Source organism: Herpailurus yagouaroundi, unplaced genomic scaffold, assembly GCF_014898765.1.
Source record: "Herpailurus yagouaroundi ecotype Mexico unplaced genomic scaffold, PumYag 182, whole genome shotgun sequence".
In the NCBI taxonomy this organism is placed as follows: domain Eukaryota; kingdom Metazoa; phylum Chordata; class Mammalia; order Carnivora; family Felidae; genus Herpailurus; species Herpailurus yagouaroundi.
In genome coordinates this window covers 16315596-16328823 of record NW_024412413.1, presented here as the reverse complement: position 1 = coordinate 16328823, position 13228 = coordinate 16315596, and positions in this window count along the sequence as shown.

Genomic DNA, 13228 nt, shown 5'->3' with positions numbered 1-13228 from the left:
TCTTCCAAGGGCAGCGATGGTTGCTTTCCAGAGCCGCACAGACCCCACCTGCATCAGACCCTCCAACAGAATGGTTTACACACATCTCTTTAGGGGCACCTTGTCCACTTTGTGGACCCAGTATTGTCTCCATCATGTTCTGGTTTCTTTCTGCCATTTGTCACATACCTGGAGCCTTTGTGTCCTCCCTCTATGCTGTCATCATGTGGTTACTCAGCAATTGCCAACTGGTTTTTCATAGTAGCCCAAGAAAAACATCATTAGGAATGGGGAGTCTGTGGCCAAATCCATTGCTTAATGGTCTGCTAAGCCAAATAGGAATAAATTGGAGGTAGCTGACCGAAATCCTCTCTATTAGCAAGGAACATGAAGTTGAGTCTTTTTTTTTTTTTTTAATTTTTTTTTTCAACGTTTATTTATTTTTGGGACAGAGAGAGACAGACCATGAACGGGGGAGGGGCAGAGAGAGAGGGAGACACAGAATCGGAAACAGGCTCCAGGCTCTGAGCCATCAGCCCAGAGCCCGACGCGGGGCTCGAACTCACGGACCGCGAGATCGTGACCTGGCTGAGGTCGGACGCTTAACCGACTGCGCCACCCAGGCGCCCCTAAAGTTGAGTCTTTAAACATAAAAAAATGGTAGGGCTGCCCTTGCTGCATTGCAGAGTTCTCCCTAAATTATGTCACTTATAGAAATGTATCATTGTCTTTAGGCCTTCCTACAAATATGCTCTAGAAAGGAAGACCATTTTTTCCTACAAGATAAAGTGATCGTATTGTCAGTCTTTACTAAAATTCCTGTCCCCCATAGAATGATTTCTTTGATAATTGGCTCTATTTCTTCTTAATGGGGCTGCAAATTATGGAGAAAGTGGTTCCATGTTCTCTTCCTTAGGGCTTTACTTTTTCCTCATCCTACGGTTCTACCTCTACCTCCCCAACTGACCACCTTCCCATCACCACCCACCCCTACCTCCACTGACCCCCACACATAGCTTTACTCTCATGCAATCCCATGGATACATACGCAGAAGAAACAAATTACCTACCAGGGTGAAATTCAGGCTGGCATCAAACATCTCAACAGCATAAGACAAAAGATCATAAATGGCAAGGAAAGAGTGATCCTAGAATTTTACCTGTGAGGAAGCTATCCTTCAAATTCAAAAGCAACAGCTAAGGAGAGCCTGGGTGGCTCTGTCAGTGGAGCATCCAACTCTGGATTTTGGCTCAGCTCATGATCTCACAGTTGTGGGAATGAGCCCCACATCGGGCTCTGCGCCCAGTGTGGAGCCTGCTTAAGATTCTCTGTCTCTCCCTCTGCCCCTTTCTCCTGCTTACTCTTTCTCTCTAGACCAAAAAAAAAAAAAAAAAAAAAAAAAACAAACACAAAAAAAAAAACATACAAAAAAAAAAAAAAAAAAACAGAAATAGCCTAATGTGCCCTTGGAAAAAAATTTTTTTTTAATTTGCCTATTAAATTCAGCCAGTGAAAAAAATGAATCAAAATAAAGAACTCAGAAAAGAAAACATCCCATTTTAAAATGCTTTACAAAGAGGGGCGCCTGGTGGCTCAGTCGGTTAAGCGTCTGACTTTGGCTCAGGTCATGATCGTGCAGTTTGTGAGTTAGAGCCCTACATCCAGCTCTGTGCTGACAGCTCAGAGCCTGGAACCTGCTTCAGATTCTGTGTCTCCCTCTCTCTCTCTGCCCCTCCCCTGCTCGCACCCTGTGTGTGTGTCTCTCTCAAAAACAGATAAACATTAAAAGAAAATTGTTAATGCTTTAAAGAGAATAGGTGGTGAATATTAACATATTGAAATACAAAGCTAATGCTGTCAAGATATAACAATTGCAATTTATTTTATTTTTTTTTTTAATTTTTTTTTCAACATTTATTTTTTTGGGGGGACAGAGAGAGACAGAGCATGAACGGGGGAGGGGCAGAGAGAGAGGGAGACACAGAATCTGAAACAGGCTCCAGGCTCTGAGCCATCAGCCCAGAGCCTGACGCGGGGCTCGAACTCACAGACCGCGAGATCGTGACCTGGCTGAAGTCGGACGCTTAACCGACTGCGCCACCCAGGCGCCCCAACAATTGCAATTTAAACACAAAGGGTAGGGCACCTGGGTGGCTCAGTGGATTAGGCAGCCGGCTTCAGCTCAGGTCATGATCTCACGGTCCTCGAGTTCGAGCCCCGCATCGGGCTCTGTGCTGACAGCTTGGAGCCTGGGGCCTGTTTTGGATTCTGTGTCTCCCTCTCTCTCTGCTCCTCCCCTGCTTGCACTCTGTCTCTGTCTCTCAAAAATGAATAAACATTAAAAAAAATTTAAAAATAAAATAAACACAAAATGTAAAAGATAACAAAGATGAGCAAGATATACCAATTATCAAGTTAACTAATAAAAAATGTGAGATAAGGATAGGTGAAGAATTCAAGTTCTAATTTTGAAGGGTGCCATGTTTGAAGTTTGTAGATTTGTCTACATTTAAAGCACATGTTCAAACAGTATAGCAACCCCAACTTCAGTTAGTATAGCTAGCCCCAGTATAGCAACCTCAACTAGGTTTTAGGTGATCTTTATGCTTTCACCTTTGGTAGTGTCTTTCTGGTTTTTTTTGTTTGTTTGTTTGTTTTAATTTTTTTTTTTCAACGTTTATTTAGTTTTGGGACAGAGAGAGACAGAGCATGAACGGGGGAGGAGCAGAGAGAGAGAGGGAGACACAGAATCGGAAACAGGCTCCAGGCTCCGAGCCATCCGCCCAGAGCCCGACGCGGGGCTCGAACTCACGGACCGCGAGATCGTGACCCGGCCGAAGTCGGACGCTTAACCGACTGCGCCACCCAGGCGCCCCAAGTAGTGTCTTTCAGGAACTTAATCACTAGTTGTAAATAAATGCTGACATGCAATTTTAGTCATTTCCTCAGTTCCCTTACTTGCATGAAATAACAGATCATGGAATTTACTAACTTTTGTTTTTAAAGACACACATAGAATGTTTCTATTTTTTCTATTCTTTTATCTGTATATGGAGAGAAAGAGAGGAGGAAATGATGGTCACAAACGTTGAAGGTAGTTATTTCCATGTAGTGCTATCTTTAGTTTTCTTCTTTGCATTTTCCTGTCTTGAGTGACTTATTCTAATCATTATCATGTATCATTTAAAATTTTTTTTATGTTTATTCGTTTTTGAAAGACAGAGAGAGACAGAGCACAAGCAGGGGTGGGGTGGAGAGAGAGGGGGACACCGAATCTGAAGCAGGCTCCAGGCTCTGAGCTGTCAGCACAGAGCCCGACGCGGGGCTCGAACTCACGGACCGCGAGATCATGACCTGAGCCAAACCCGGACGCTCAACCCACTGAGCCACCCAGGCGCCCCTCATGTATCATTTTATAAAAACAGCGTTGTCCAAGAACACCGAAGGGCTGGATTTGAACAAAAGGAGAATGGCTGGTGCCCTCCCCCAGGCTTCTCAGACCCTGACAGGCTGAAGGGGACACTAGGGAATGACCGTGATTGTCAAGGTCCATCTGTGTGTTGTCTCTGGAACTATTTTCTGTCTGCACCAAAGATGGGTTTCCCAACAACTCAACTCATCGACTCCCCCTGGAAGTACCAATAAGATCCAGAAAAATGAATGTGTAATGTAAATTGCAGGAATCTGGGATGAACACACACATCTAGTCGAAGATGGAGGAAGTGCAATGACTTCCATTTCCTCACCTGGAAGCCCCACTTTCTGAGTCAACCATGCAGGGAACAAAGGAAAAATAGTCACAAATGCTTTTCCACCCTAAGGCCCCAGTTCTTCATTCCTGAATCACCTGAGAACTTTAAGATAAAGTTTCTAGAGGAAGTCAACAAAAGTAAAAGAAAACCTGTTCCCACCAAAATCCAGTGACACCAAAGGCCTCACTGTATTTGGGGCTCAGCAGAATGGAGCAAGTGCAGAGGGCTTTGCACCTGCTGGGGGCTGACCACCTGACTCGTGCCCAGGTGTTCTGGGAAATGGGCAAGACAGAGACTCGGGAGGGGCAGAGTAGCCACCCAAGGAGAAATTGCAAGTACCGCTCGCCCCCAGAGCCCCACACTTTGTGTCATTAAATCCCTCTCTTCTTCACAACACCCTTAGGAGGTCAGCATTATTATCTTCACTTTATGCACAAGGAAGCTGAAGCTTAGACAGTTTAAGTAACTAGACCAAGGTCACTTAGCTACTATTTAAAAATAGGCTAGTGGTGAGCTGCTCAAACTTGACAGCATTCCTAAAAGAGTCAGAAGAATGAGCCCAGCAAAATCGGCTGAATCAGAGAACAGAATAGTATCTCAGGTCCAATCAGGCAAGAGTTGAATCTGGACAGCTGAGTTCTGGAGTCTGGAGTTCTAAGAGGCAGTCACAGCTGGCAGGGTTAGAAGCCCCATCTTCTCCAGAATATCCACTTACACAGCCTGATGGGCCAGGAGAGATGCCCTATTCCTCAGGATGGCACTGTAACTAAGGAGCGTGTCAGGGCCCAGCTCTGATGAGTCAGAGACCAAGATGCTCAGATGATCTAAAAGGCCTCTTAAATCTCCTGGAGTGGAATTCAAACCATACCTGCCATAAATCAAATTAAGCTTTATTCCAATATCATAAGACTAAGGTGGCTAGATGCTTGCATTAGGACAAGGCTGGGTCATAAATTCTAGGCTGGTGTGCCCAGGCCCCATGGTGAATTGCAGCCCTCAAAGTTATTATCCAAAGACAGTCTTGGGGCACCTGGGTAGCTCAGTCGGTTGAGCATCCAACTTCAGCTCAGGTCATGGTCTGGCAGTTCAACTCTTAGGGACTCACTGAACACAGCAAGGGCCCCACTTTAACACTGCTTTGGCCTAGCTCCTCCAGCTTATAGATGAAGAAATAGAGGGCCAGAGAGGAGAAGAGACTCATTCGGGTCACAGAGCACATGTGCTCCTTCCTTTTTGAATACCCCTCTTAGAAAACTGGCCCAGGAAGCTCATCTTTGACGTGTCTGTGCCCTGCTTCCATCTGCCCAGCAGTGGGGAAGGGCATGCTCTGATTCACCCACACTTCCCCTTGTGTCTTGGGAAACTTGTTTCTGAAGCATTCCAATGGGTGGTGAGAATCTTGAATTTCCATTGTTCCCCAACACAAGCCCTGTATTTCATAGGCCTGCCATAACAAATCACCACAAAGCAAAAACAACAGAAGTTTATTCTCTCACAGTTCAGGAAGGTAGATGTCTGGGTCGAGATGTCAAGATGTCTGCAGGTTTGTTTCCTTCTGAAGGCACAGAGGGGAAGCAACCCCATGCCACTCTCCCAGCTTCTGGTGGTTGCCAGCAAAATCCTTGATGTTTGTTGGCTTTACACATATCACCCCAATCTCTGTCTCCATCTTTACCTGGCTCTCTCCATGTGTCTTTCTGTGTCTGCTCCTTTTCTCATAAGGACACCAACCATCTTGATCCAGGATGATTTCATCTTGAGATCTTTAACAAGTTACATTTATAAATATATTACTTCCAAATAAGGTCACATTCTGAGGTTCTGGGTGGACATGAATTTTGGGGGAACACTATCAAACCCACAGTAAGCCTCAAGGAACTCGAATCTATGACCTCAGTTTCTTTCACTAGCACAGGGGTTAGTCCCTCTAGCTGAGCCAGCACAGTCCTTACTAAAATCGTTCTTGACAACGCAGGCCCTTCAACTCCTACATGTCCTGTTGACAGTCCCAGCAGGTCCCCACCTCCTGGGCCAGAAGAGATAATCCAGAGAGAAGAGCCTAGTGCTTCCAGATAATATAGGAGATTTTTCTTGGAAGAGCCTGGCCTGAGGTTCTTCCCCCAGTGCTCCCTTGCTCCTCGCTCAGCAACGAACTTGGGAAGGGACTCTCTTGAGCTCTTCCTGAAGTCAACTCAAAAGTTGACTATGACTATAAACCAAGAGACAGGGAGCTTATCGGCGACACTCCGAACTCTTGGAATCCTACTATGTTTTCAGATTTGGTTCTGAGAGCCAAAATTGATAGCATCCTGGAATATCCCTAGCTTATATCCAATTCACTTAAAACAAAATATGGAAAGATCGCTTTCTCTGCAGAAAAATTTGCTGGCCGTGGTTGAAGAACTGTAGTTGGTAGGTGATGCAATGAAAGTTTCAGAGAAGCCCCAAAAGAGGCCTCCAGAAACAAGACCTTGGCAAGAATTGTGCCCTGGAATGAAGCCAGTTGCCATGAGATAGCACCATGGCCCTAGATGGTGACAAGTCTGAACACACTGATATCGAGATGACTCTTTGGTTTCTGGGTGTCTATTCACTACATTTTAGCTTTTTCACATCCCAGACTGGCTTCTTCCTGACACCAGCTTGTATCAGGAGTACATGTTTTCCCTCTTAGGTAGTCAGGATTTGGAGAATACAAACCATTCAATCGCAGTAAGATCTCAAGTTTTGGCATCAGATACACCTGAGTTTGTGTCCCAGCTCTGCCACTTGAGAACAATGTAACTTAACACAAGTTACACTGAGCTAAAATTAATACTACCTAATGGGATTTTATAAATTAAATAATGAACTCACGTAAGGTATTTAGCACAATGATGGCACATAGCATGAACTCAATGGATGTTAGCCACCATTATCATTATCATTATTATTGCTATGATTACAATATCATAGGGAAGAGAAATTTACACCCACCCTCCCCCCCCAAAAATACACTCTGCATGTGACAACTGAACAAGATTTGATCATATCTCTTGTTTCCAATTATTCTCGCCCTACGTTTCTGGTGACTGGATAGATGATAATATAAATTGCTAACACTTTCTGAGGGCTTACTGCATGTCAGGCACTATTCTAAGTTCTTCACTTCCACAAACCTAGGATGTAGGTACTATTATTATCATCTTCACTTTACAGGGGGAAAAAGTGAGGCATAGAGCAATTACACACTGCCCGAGATCCTGTTTTGTCATGGTAGAACGAGAGCTGGAACCAAGGCCATCTGGCTCAAGAATCTGCAAGCTTAACATTCCTGATGCAGGCTGGCCAATATAACTCTGTTTAGATGCACTTCTAGCAACTTCAAAGAACTGTCAGCAAGAATTTGTAACTGACAATTTAATGTGACAGATTCACCCCGATTCAAAGCTGATTGATGCATTTGATTTACATTCAGAAAGTGTGCATGGGTTGTCTGAAGTCCTACAGTGAGTGTCTGACAGATCTCCAGGCAGCCCAACTGAGACCAGTTTCCCTTGCAAATTCAAAAGAGAGAAGAAGCACAGATTGCAGGAGGCTCTTCCTGAATGCCCATGGTTCTGCCTCTTAATTGATTCCTGGGCTTAGATGCCAGGTCTGGGGTTGTCCTGCTTGCTCACCTTGGGAACTGAGGATCCTGTCTATAGTCCCAGAACAAAGCCCAGTAGCAGGTACACGGGCTGAAGACCTGCTATACTCCCAGGAGACAGGATGGGAAGATATGGGGACTGAAGTTAGATCTCAGGACTCCAGGATGGAGATTCTTAGCCATGAAGGAGCACAAAGACTCTTATTAGCCCCTGTGGGATATCCATGGCAGGCAAGACATTCATCCCAGCCACAGACCACTTGAGATAGTGGATTCCACTCTGAGTTGGGAGAATGATGTTAAAGAGCACAAGGAGGGGGCACAGTGGTGGCACCACACAAACCTTCTCTAACCTTGGCTCATAAAGAATGTCTTAAAGTTTCCTTAGGAAAAGAGTGTATTATGGGAAGAAGGGGTAGACAACTCTCTTGGGATCCACTGATAGAGCTGAATGCCTGGGACCAGTCAGGGTGGGGACAGAGGACCTTTTCCATTTGGTGCCAGTTGCCAGTTAAACCTCAGAAGAAGAGCCACAGTCACTGAATGTGTCTGAGGCAATGGCAGCCAACAGTGGCAATAGCAAAAAGTTTTAACTCCTGCCAAGAGAAATATGAGCCATCCCATTCCACCCCAGGCCCTGCCAGGAGTAGAGGAAAGAATTGGAGGGCTCAGGACACCAGTGGTTCACCAGTTGTGACAGACAGCCCTAAGGCCCCTGGAAAAGGTCTATATAAAGAAGAATATTATCTCTTGTAATCCTCTCAACAATACCAAAAGACAGTTACCCCAGCTGATAGATGAAGAAACCAGGACGGAAAGATTGAGTGGGAACCCACTTTCTCCTTGGCTTTCTGCCTGTGCATACTGGGGGAAACATCAGGCCTCTTGGAAGGACTGGGAAGGAGTTTCTACCTGTATTTCCACCTTTCATTTCCTTCCCTCAAGACGATGTACCTAATTAAGGAGCCTGAGAAAGGCTTAGAGCACACGTCCTTCATTCCCGTTCAGGTTCTTGACTTTTTAGGGTAACCTACTCCCGCCCCCACTACCCCCACCCCAACACACACACACACACACACACACACACACACACACACACACACACACTCTCTCTCTCTCTCTCTCTCTCTCTCTCTCTCTCTCTCTGCCTCTCCATCTAGTAAGTCAACTACTACCATAGGAGGAAACCTGTGCTTCTTTACCTGCTTTGAACACCTGGCTAAGAGTCACCCGCAATGAATCCAGACGTCTAGACTTCAGAAGCCTGATTTTTTTGGCAGGTCCTATCAAGCTTTATTAGTAATAAAGCTGACAAATTAATGCCTACTACTCCATGCATACCAATTCCATGGGGGGAAGGGGGGGACTTGGGGCACTTCAGAAACCCAAAGTCTATCTTGCTAATAATAACTTGCCAGGGGCACCTGGGTGGCTCAGTTGGTTAACTGTCTGACTCGATTTTGGCTTGGGTCATGATCTCATTGTTTTTGAGTTCAAGCCCTGCATCAGGCTATGTGCTGTCTCTCTCTCTCTCAAAAATAAATAAATAAACTTAAAAAAAAAAGTGTCAGACAGCTAGGAATTGTGTAGACACAAGATCTGAATCCAAAGGATGAGCTTTTAATTGTCACTCTACATTGGAGGAAACTGAGGTCCAAGGAGGTGAAGCAGGAGTCACATCACTAAGGGCCTTGTGGAATTAGAGGAAATTTGTATCTTACCACAAGGGCTGTAGGAAGCCACACACAGATTTCAAGCAAGGAGAGGAGACACTGCCATTTGCCATAACTCTGTACCAGACCCCCACATTGGAGAATCTGTGTTAGAATTTTCTCCCTAAAGAAAAAGTATTTAAGAAAACAATATTGTTAACTGCCTTTGAAAACTATTCGTGACATGTGAGACTGAGGAACGGAAGGGTTTGTTGTCGTCGTTGTTTGTTCTGAAAGGAAAAACATATCTGAGCAAGTGGGTTGTTTTGTCTTTGCTCGACTTCCTCATTCTTGAGCAGTCAGGCAGGTTGGTTGGCAACCCAGGGACATCGTATGAGGTCCTCCTTGGCCTCAGGAATGAGCCCCACGGAGCCAGACTTTACTGGCACCTGCTAGTCTTCTGCCCACTAAGCTCAGTTTGATGTCCCTCACTGTATTCTTCATCATCATTAACAATTTCCTGTGCCACTTATATCAGCCTCAGGGTGTACTGGCCACTTGACATGGTCAACCTCAAACAATTTCAAAACAAACCTATAAGGTGGGTGCTATTATAATTTCCATCTTGCAGGCAAAGAGATTTAAGCAATTCGGTCAAGGTTAAACAAGTAGGATTGGCAGAGCAGAAACCTGGACCCAGATATTTTTGATGCCAGCTTGCAAGCTCTTAACCGCAAGGCTACCCTTTGCCACATAGCAGGTGCTCATAGTTGGTGGGGAGACTGCCAGAAGCAATCTTTTGTGCAATGTTTGGGGTGTAGCTGGGGAGGGGAACAGCTTTGATGGGAGTAAGGATTAAATGCCTTGGAGCACAGGCATGTGGAAGACCAAATGCTCAGTACGACTGATAGACTCACACAGTGATACTTAAGATAGAAAATGTTCTTAATGAACTTCAAGTCCTGGCTCACTCAGAATAATGTGGAAATCTCGCCTCAGTGATCCAATATAGAAAACAAATAAGTGAGCAAACAGAAACATTTGCACCTTTAGTTTTAAGCATAGTATGCAGCACCAAAATAGGGGCAAATGGCTTCTGATTCATGCAATTCAGTGTTTGTGGGGTGCATATTATGTGCTAGACACTGACACAGAAATGAATCGGCACAGCCATAGTCCTAATCAGGCCTACAGAGTTCTTGGAAGGGCAGAAATTTAGAACTAACTAGAACGCCAAGTCCAAATTCAATATATGCACTATGAACATGGTGTTCATTGGAGCACAGAAGCCTGATCACTTGTTTTTATTCAGAATTTAATGAAGGTTTCACAGGGGCAGGGGTATTAGAATTGAGCCTGGAAGGATCAGAAGAGTCAGGATATAGGAAAGATATTCTGGAAAGAGGGATGGTTTGAAAAGCAAAAGAATGAGCAGAGAAAAAAATGCAAAGTATATATACTTTGCAAAGTATATATAAGAAACTGTGAGAAATCTCGTATTTCTGCAGTAAAGAGGACAAATGGAGACTTTGCTGGGAACCTAGGTAGGACTCAGATCACAGAGTGCCTTGCCTGCCCAAATAATGAGCTTGGACTTGACCCTGTGTGTTATGCGGTTCCTTTGGAGGCAATGAGAACCACTGATTGGGGTGCATTTTTTGGAACACACACTGATGCCAGAGTGGAGGATGGACTGGCGGGTAGAGGCTAGAGATGAGGGTAAGAGAATACTGAGGAGCCAACTTAACAGTCCAAATTATTGATGACAAGGGCCTAAACCCTGGCAATGGTAGGAGGAATGGAGAAGAGGGCTCATACTGAACAGATACGTCTGGGGTTGAATAGACCAAGTTCGCTGACTAATTGGACATGGAGGGAAGAGAGAGGGAAGGGAAGACCCTAAGGTGTCCAGTGTTTGTGAAAGGGTAGAGGGCTAATGATGTCATGAGTCAAGATAGGAAACCCAGGAGGAGGAGCATAATGGGGAGTAGGGAAGATAATGGGTTCAGTTGGGGATATATCGTATTGGAAGTATTACTAGACAGACACAAAATTGGAAAGCAGTTGGATGCAGGAGGCTGAATCTCTGAAGAGAGAAATGTGTGAATCATCAGCATTTTGTGGTAGTTGAAGGTCCCAGAGAACACAGAAATTGCTAGAGGCGCAGAGAGGGCAGAACCCTAGGGAGGATTCCTATTTATAGTACTGTTAGAGAAAGAGGAGCAAGGAGGTTAAGAAGAAAGAGCCAAAGACCAGGCAGGATGATGGAGAGGAAGGTGTTCCGAGTCTTGTGTCAAATGCCTCAGAGAGACTGAGCATCTGAGCATTAATGTGCTATGGAGTCACTTGAGGGCTTGTTAAACAGAAGATTCTTGACTCAGCCGACCTATGTAGGGCCTCAGAGTCTGCATTTGTAACAAGTTGCCAGGTAATGTCCTTGATCCTGTCCACCCTTTGGATGGTGAGGAAGAGAGTGAGGATTGAGACAGAATCATAGAATATAGCACTTAGGAGACCACTGGGGACCTTTGAGGGATTTTAATAAAGTGGCAGAGGTCAAAGCTTTGGTTGACTAGTAACAGGGCACTGGGGGAAATCAAGGCAGGGATGGAGACAAGATCTTCCAGAGGCTCAGCAAGGAAGAGACATGTGGGACAGTGGCTACAGAAAAAGGCAAAGGCAGGAGCTGGGAAATGTGGGCATGTTTGTAGGAAGGGGAGAGAGGCAGAAGAAAGGTGGTAGACAATTATTCTAGAGAAGGTGGGAGGACATGGGCCATGTCCTCTCACCTGCTTCAAACTCCCTTCTTCTGAGACAAGAGGGAAGGAAGGAAGGCTGGACAAAGAAACAGGTAGAGTTTTGAGGAGGCAAGATAGTGAATTTTATCACTAATGTCCTTTATTTCCCAAAGAAGTGAGAACTAAAGTTGTCTGTTGAGAACAAAGAAGCTAATTGGTTTTGGAGGGCAGGAGAGAACAGCCGTGGAAAAGATACGATGCAGATAAGAAGATGTAAAATAAGGTAACGATCGTAAAAATGAAATAAGTATGAGAAAAATAGACAATTCAAAATGATCCTGTTTGTATAATAACCCATTACATATATAATATTCTACTTAGCATACAAGAATCAATTGTAGAATTTCAGAGTCCAGAGAATTTGAGTTGGAAGCGATTACATACTCATGAAACAGAACTGTCAAAGCCATAAAGTGAGCACGCATAGGACTTACGACATGTATACCTTCATTCTAGAGGAATCTTCAGCTGCTGTTGTCCCCAGCGCTGGGCTTAGACCTCCTGAACCCTACAGACAAAAATTTCCCTACACCTCCTCACTTCATCAAACTTAATTCAGATACCCAGCCACACCAATATCACCCATTCTGCTCTAATAGGAAATCTTTCTTTGCAATATTCCCTTTGGAAAAGATCTACAAATAGTAGGGTGCTTCTGAGATGAAATTTTATAAGTGACATCATCTTCTGCTCCATCTGGGTGAAGAGAGCAGGTCACTTTGGAAGGGTTTATTATGAGGTTTGGGGACATGTTACTTAAGGGGCCTCCCTTTGCACATGTCACCCAAGTTTAGGGACATGCTGACATGGCCCTCACCAGGGAATGTTGGCAAGAAAGAATCACCAAGAACCCACAAAATCTCAAACTTATCCAGAACCTGACCACTTCTCACCATTTCCCATGCCCCCCATGACCACCCTGGTCTGACACCAGCCTCTGTCTTACTGATTACTGAAATTGCCTTCGAGTTGGCCTCCCTGCTAACCCCTGAACACCAACACTATTTCCAAGAGGTCAGCAGATTGATGCTTTCCCAGCTTTAAAACTCAACTCAGCCCTGGTCACTCCCCAACCCACATCACTCGGAGAAATGACTGGAGTCCTTACAACAGCCTACGAGGCTCTTTAGGAGCCACATGCCACCAGATGTTTGAAGTCATCTCCTACTACTCCGTCCCTGTTCACCTTGTTGGGGCTGCATTGTTCCCTTGCTATTCCTCAGACAGGCCAGGCACACTCCAGACTCAGGGCCTGGTCACTCTCTGTTCCCTCTGCCTGGAATGTTCCTCCCTCCAGTGTGAAAAGGGCTCATCTCCTCACCTTCAGTTTTTGCTCCAATGTCATCTTCCTCTTGAGCCCTTTACTCACAGCTTGCTGCACCTGCAACCCCATCTTGCCCTTCCTTTCCATCTCCCAT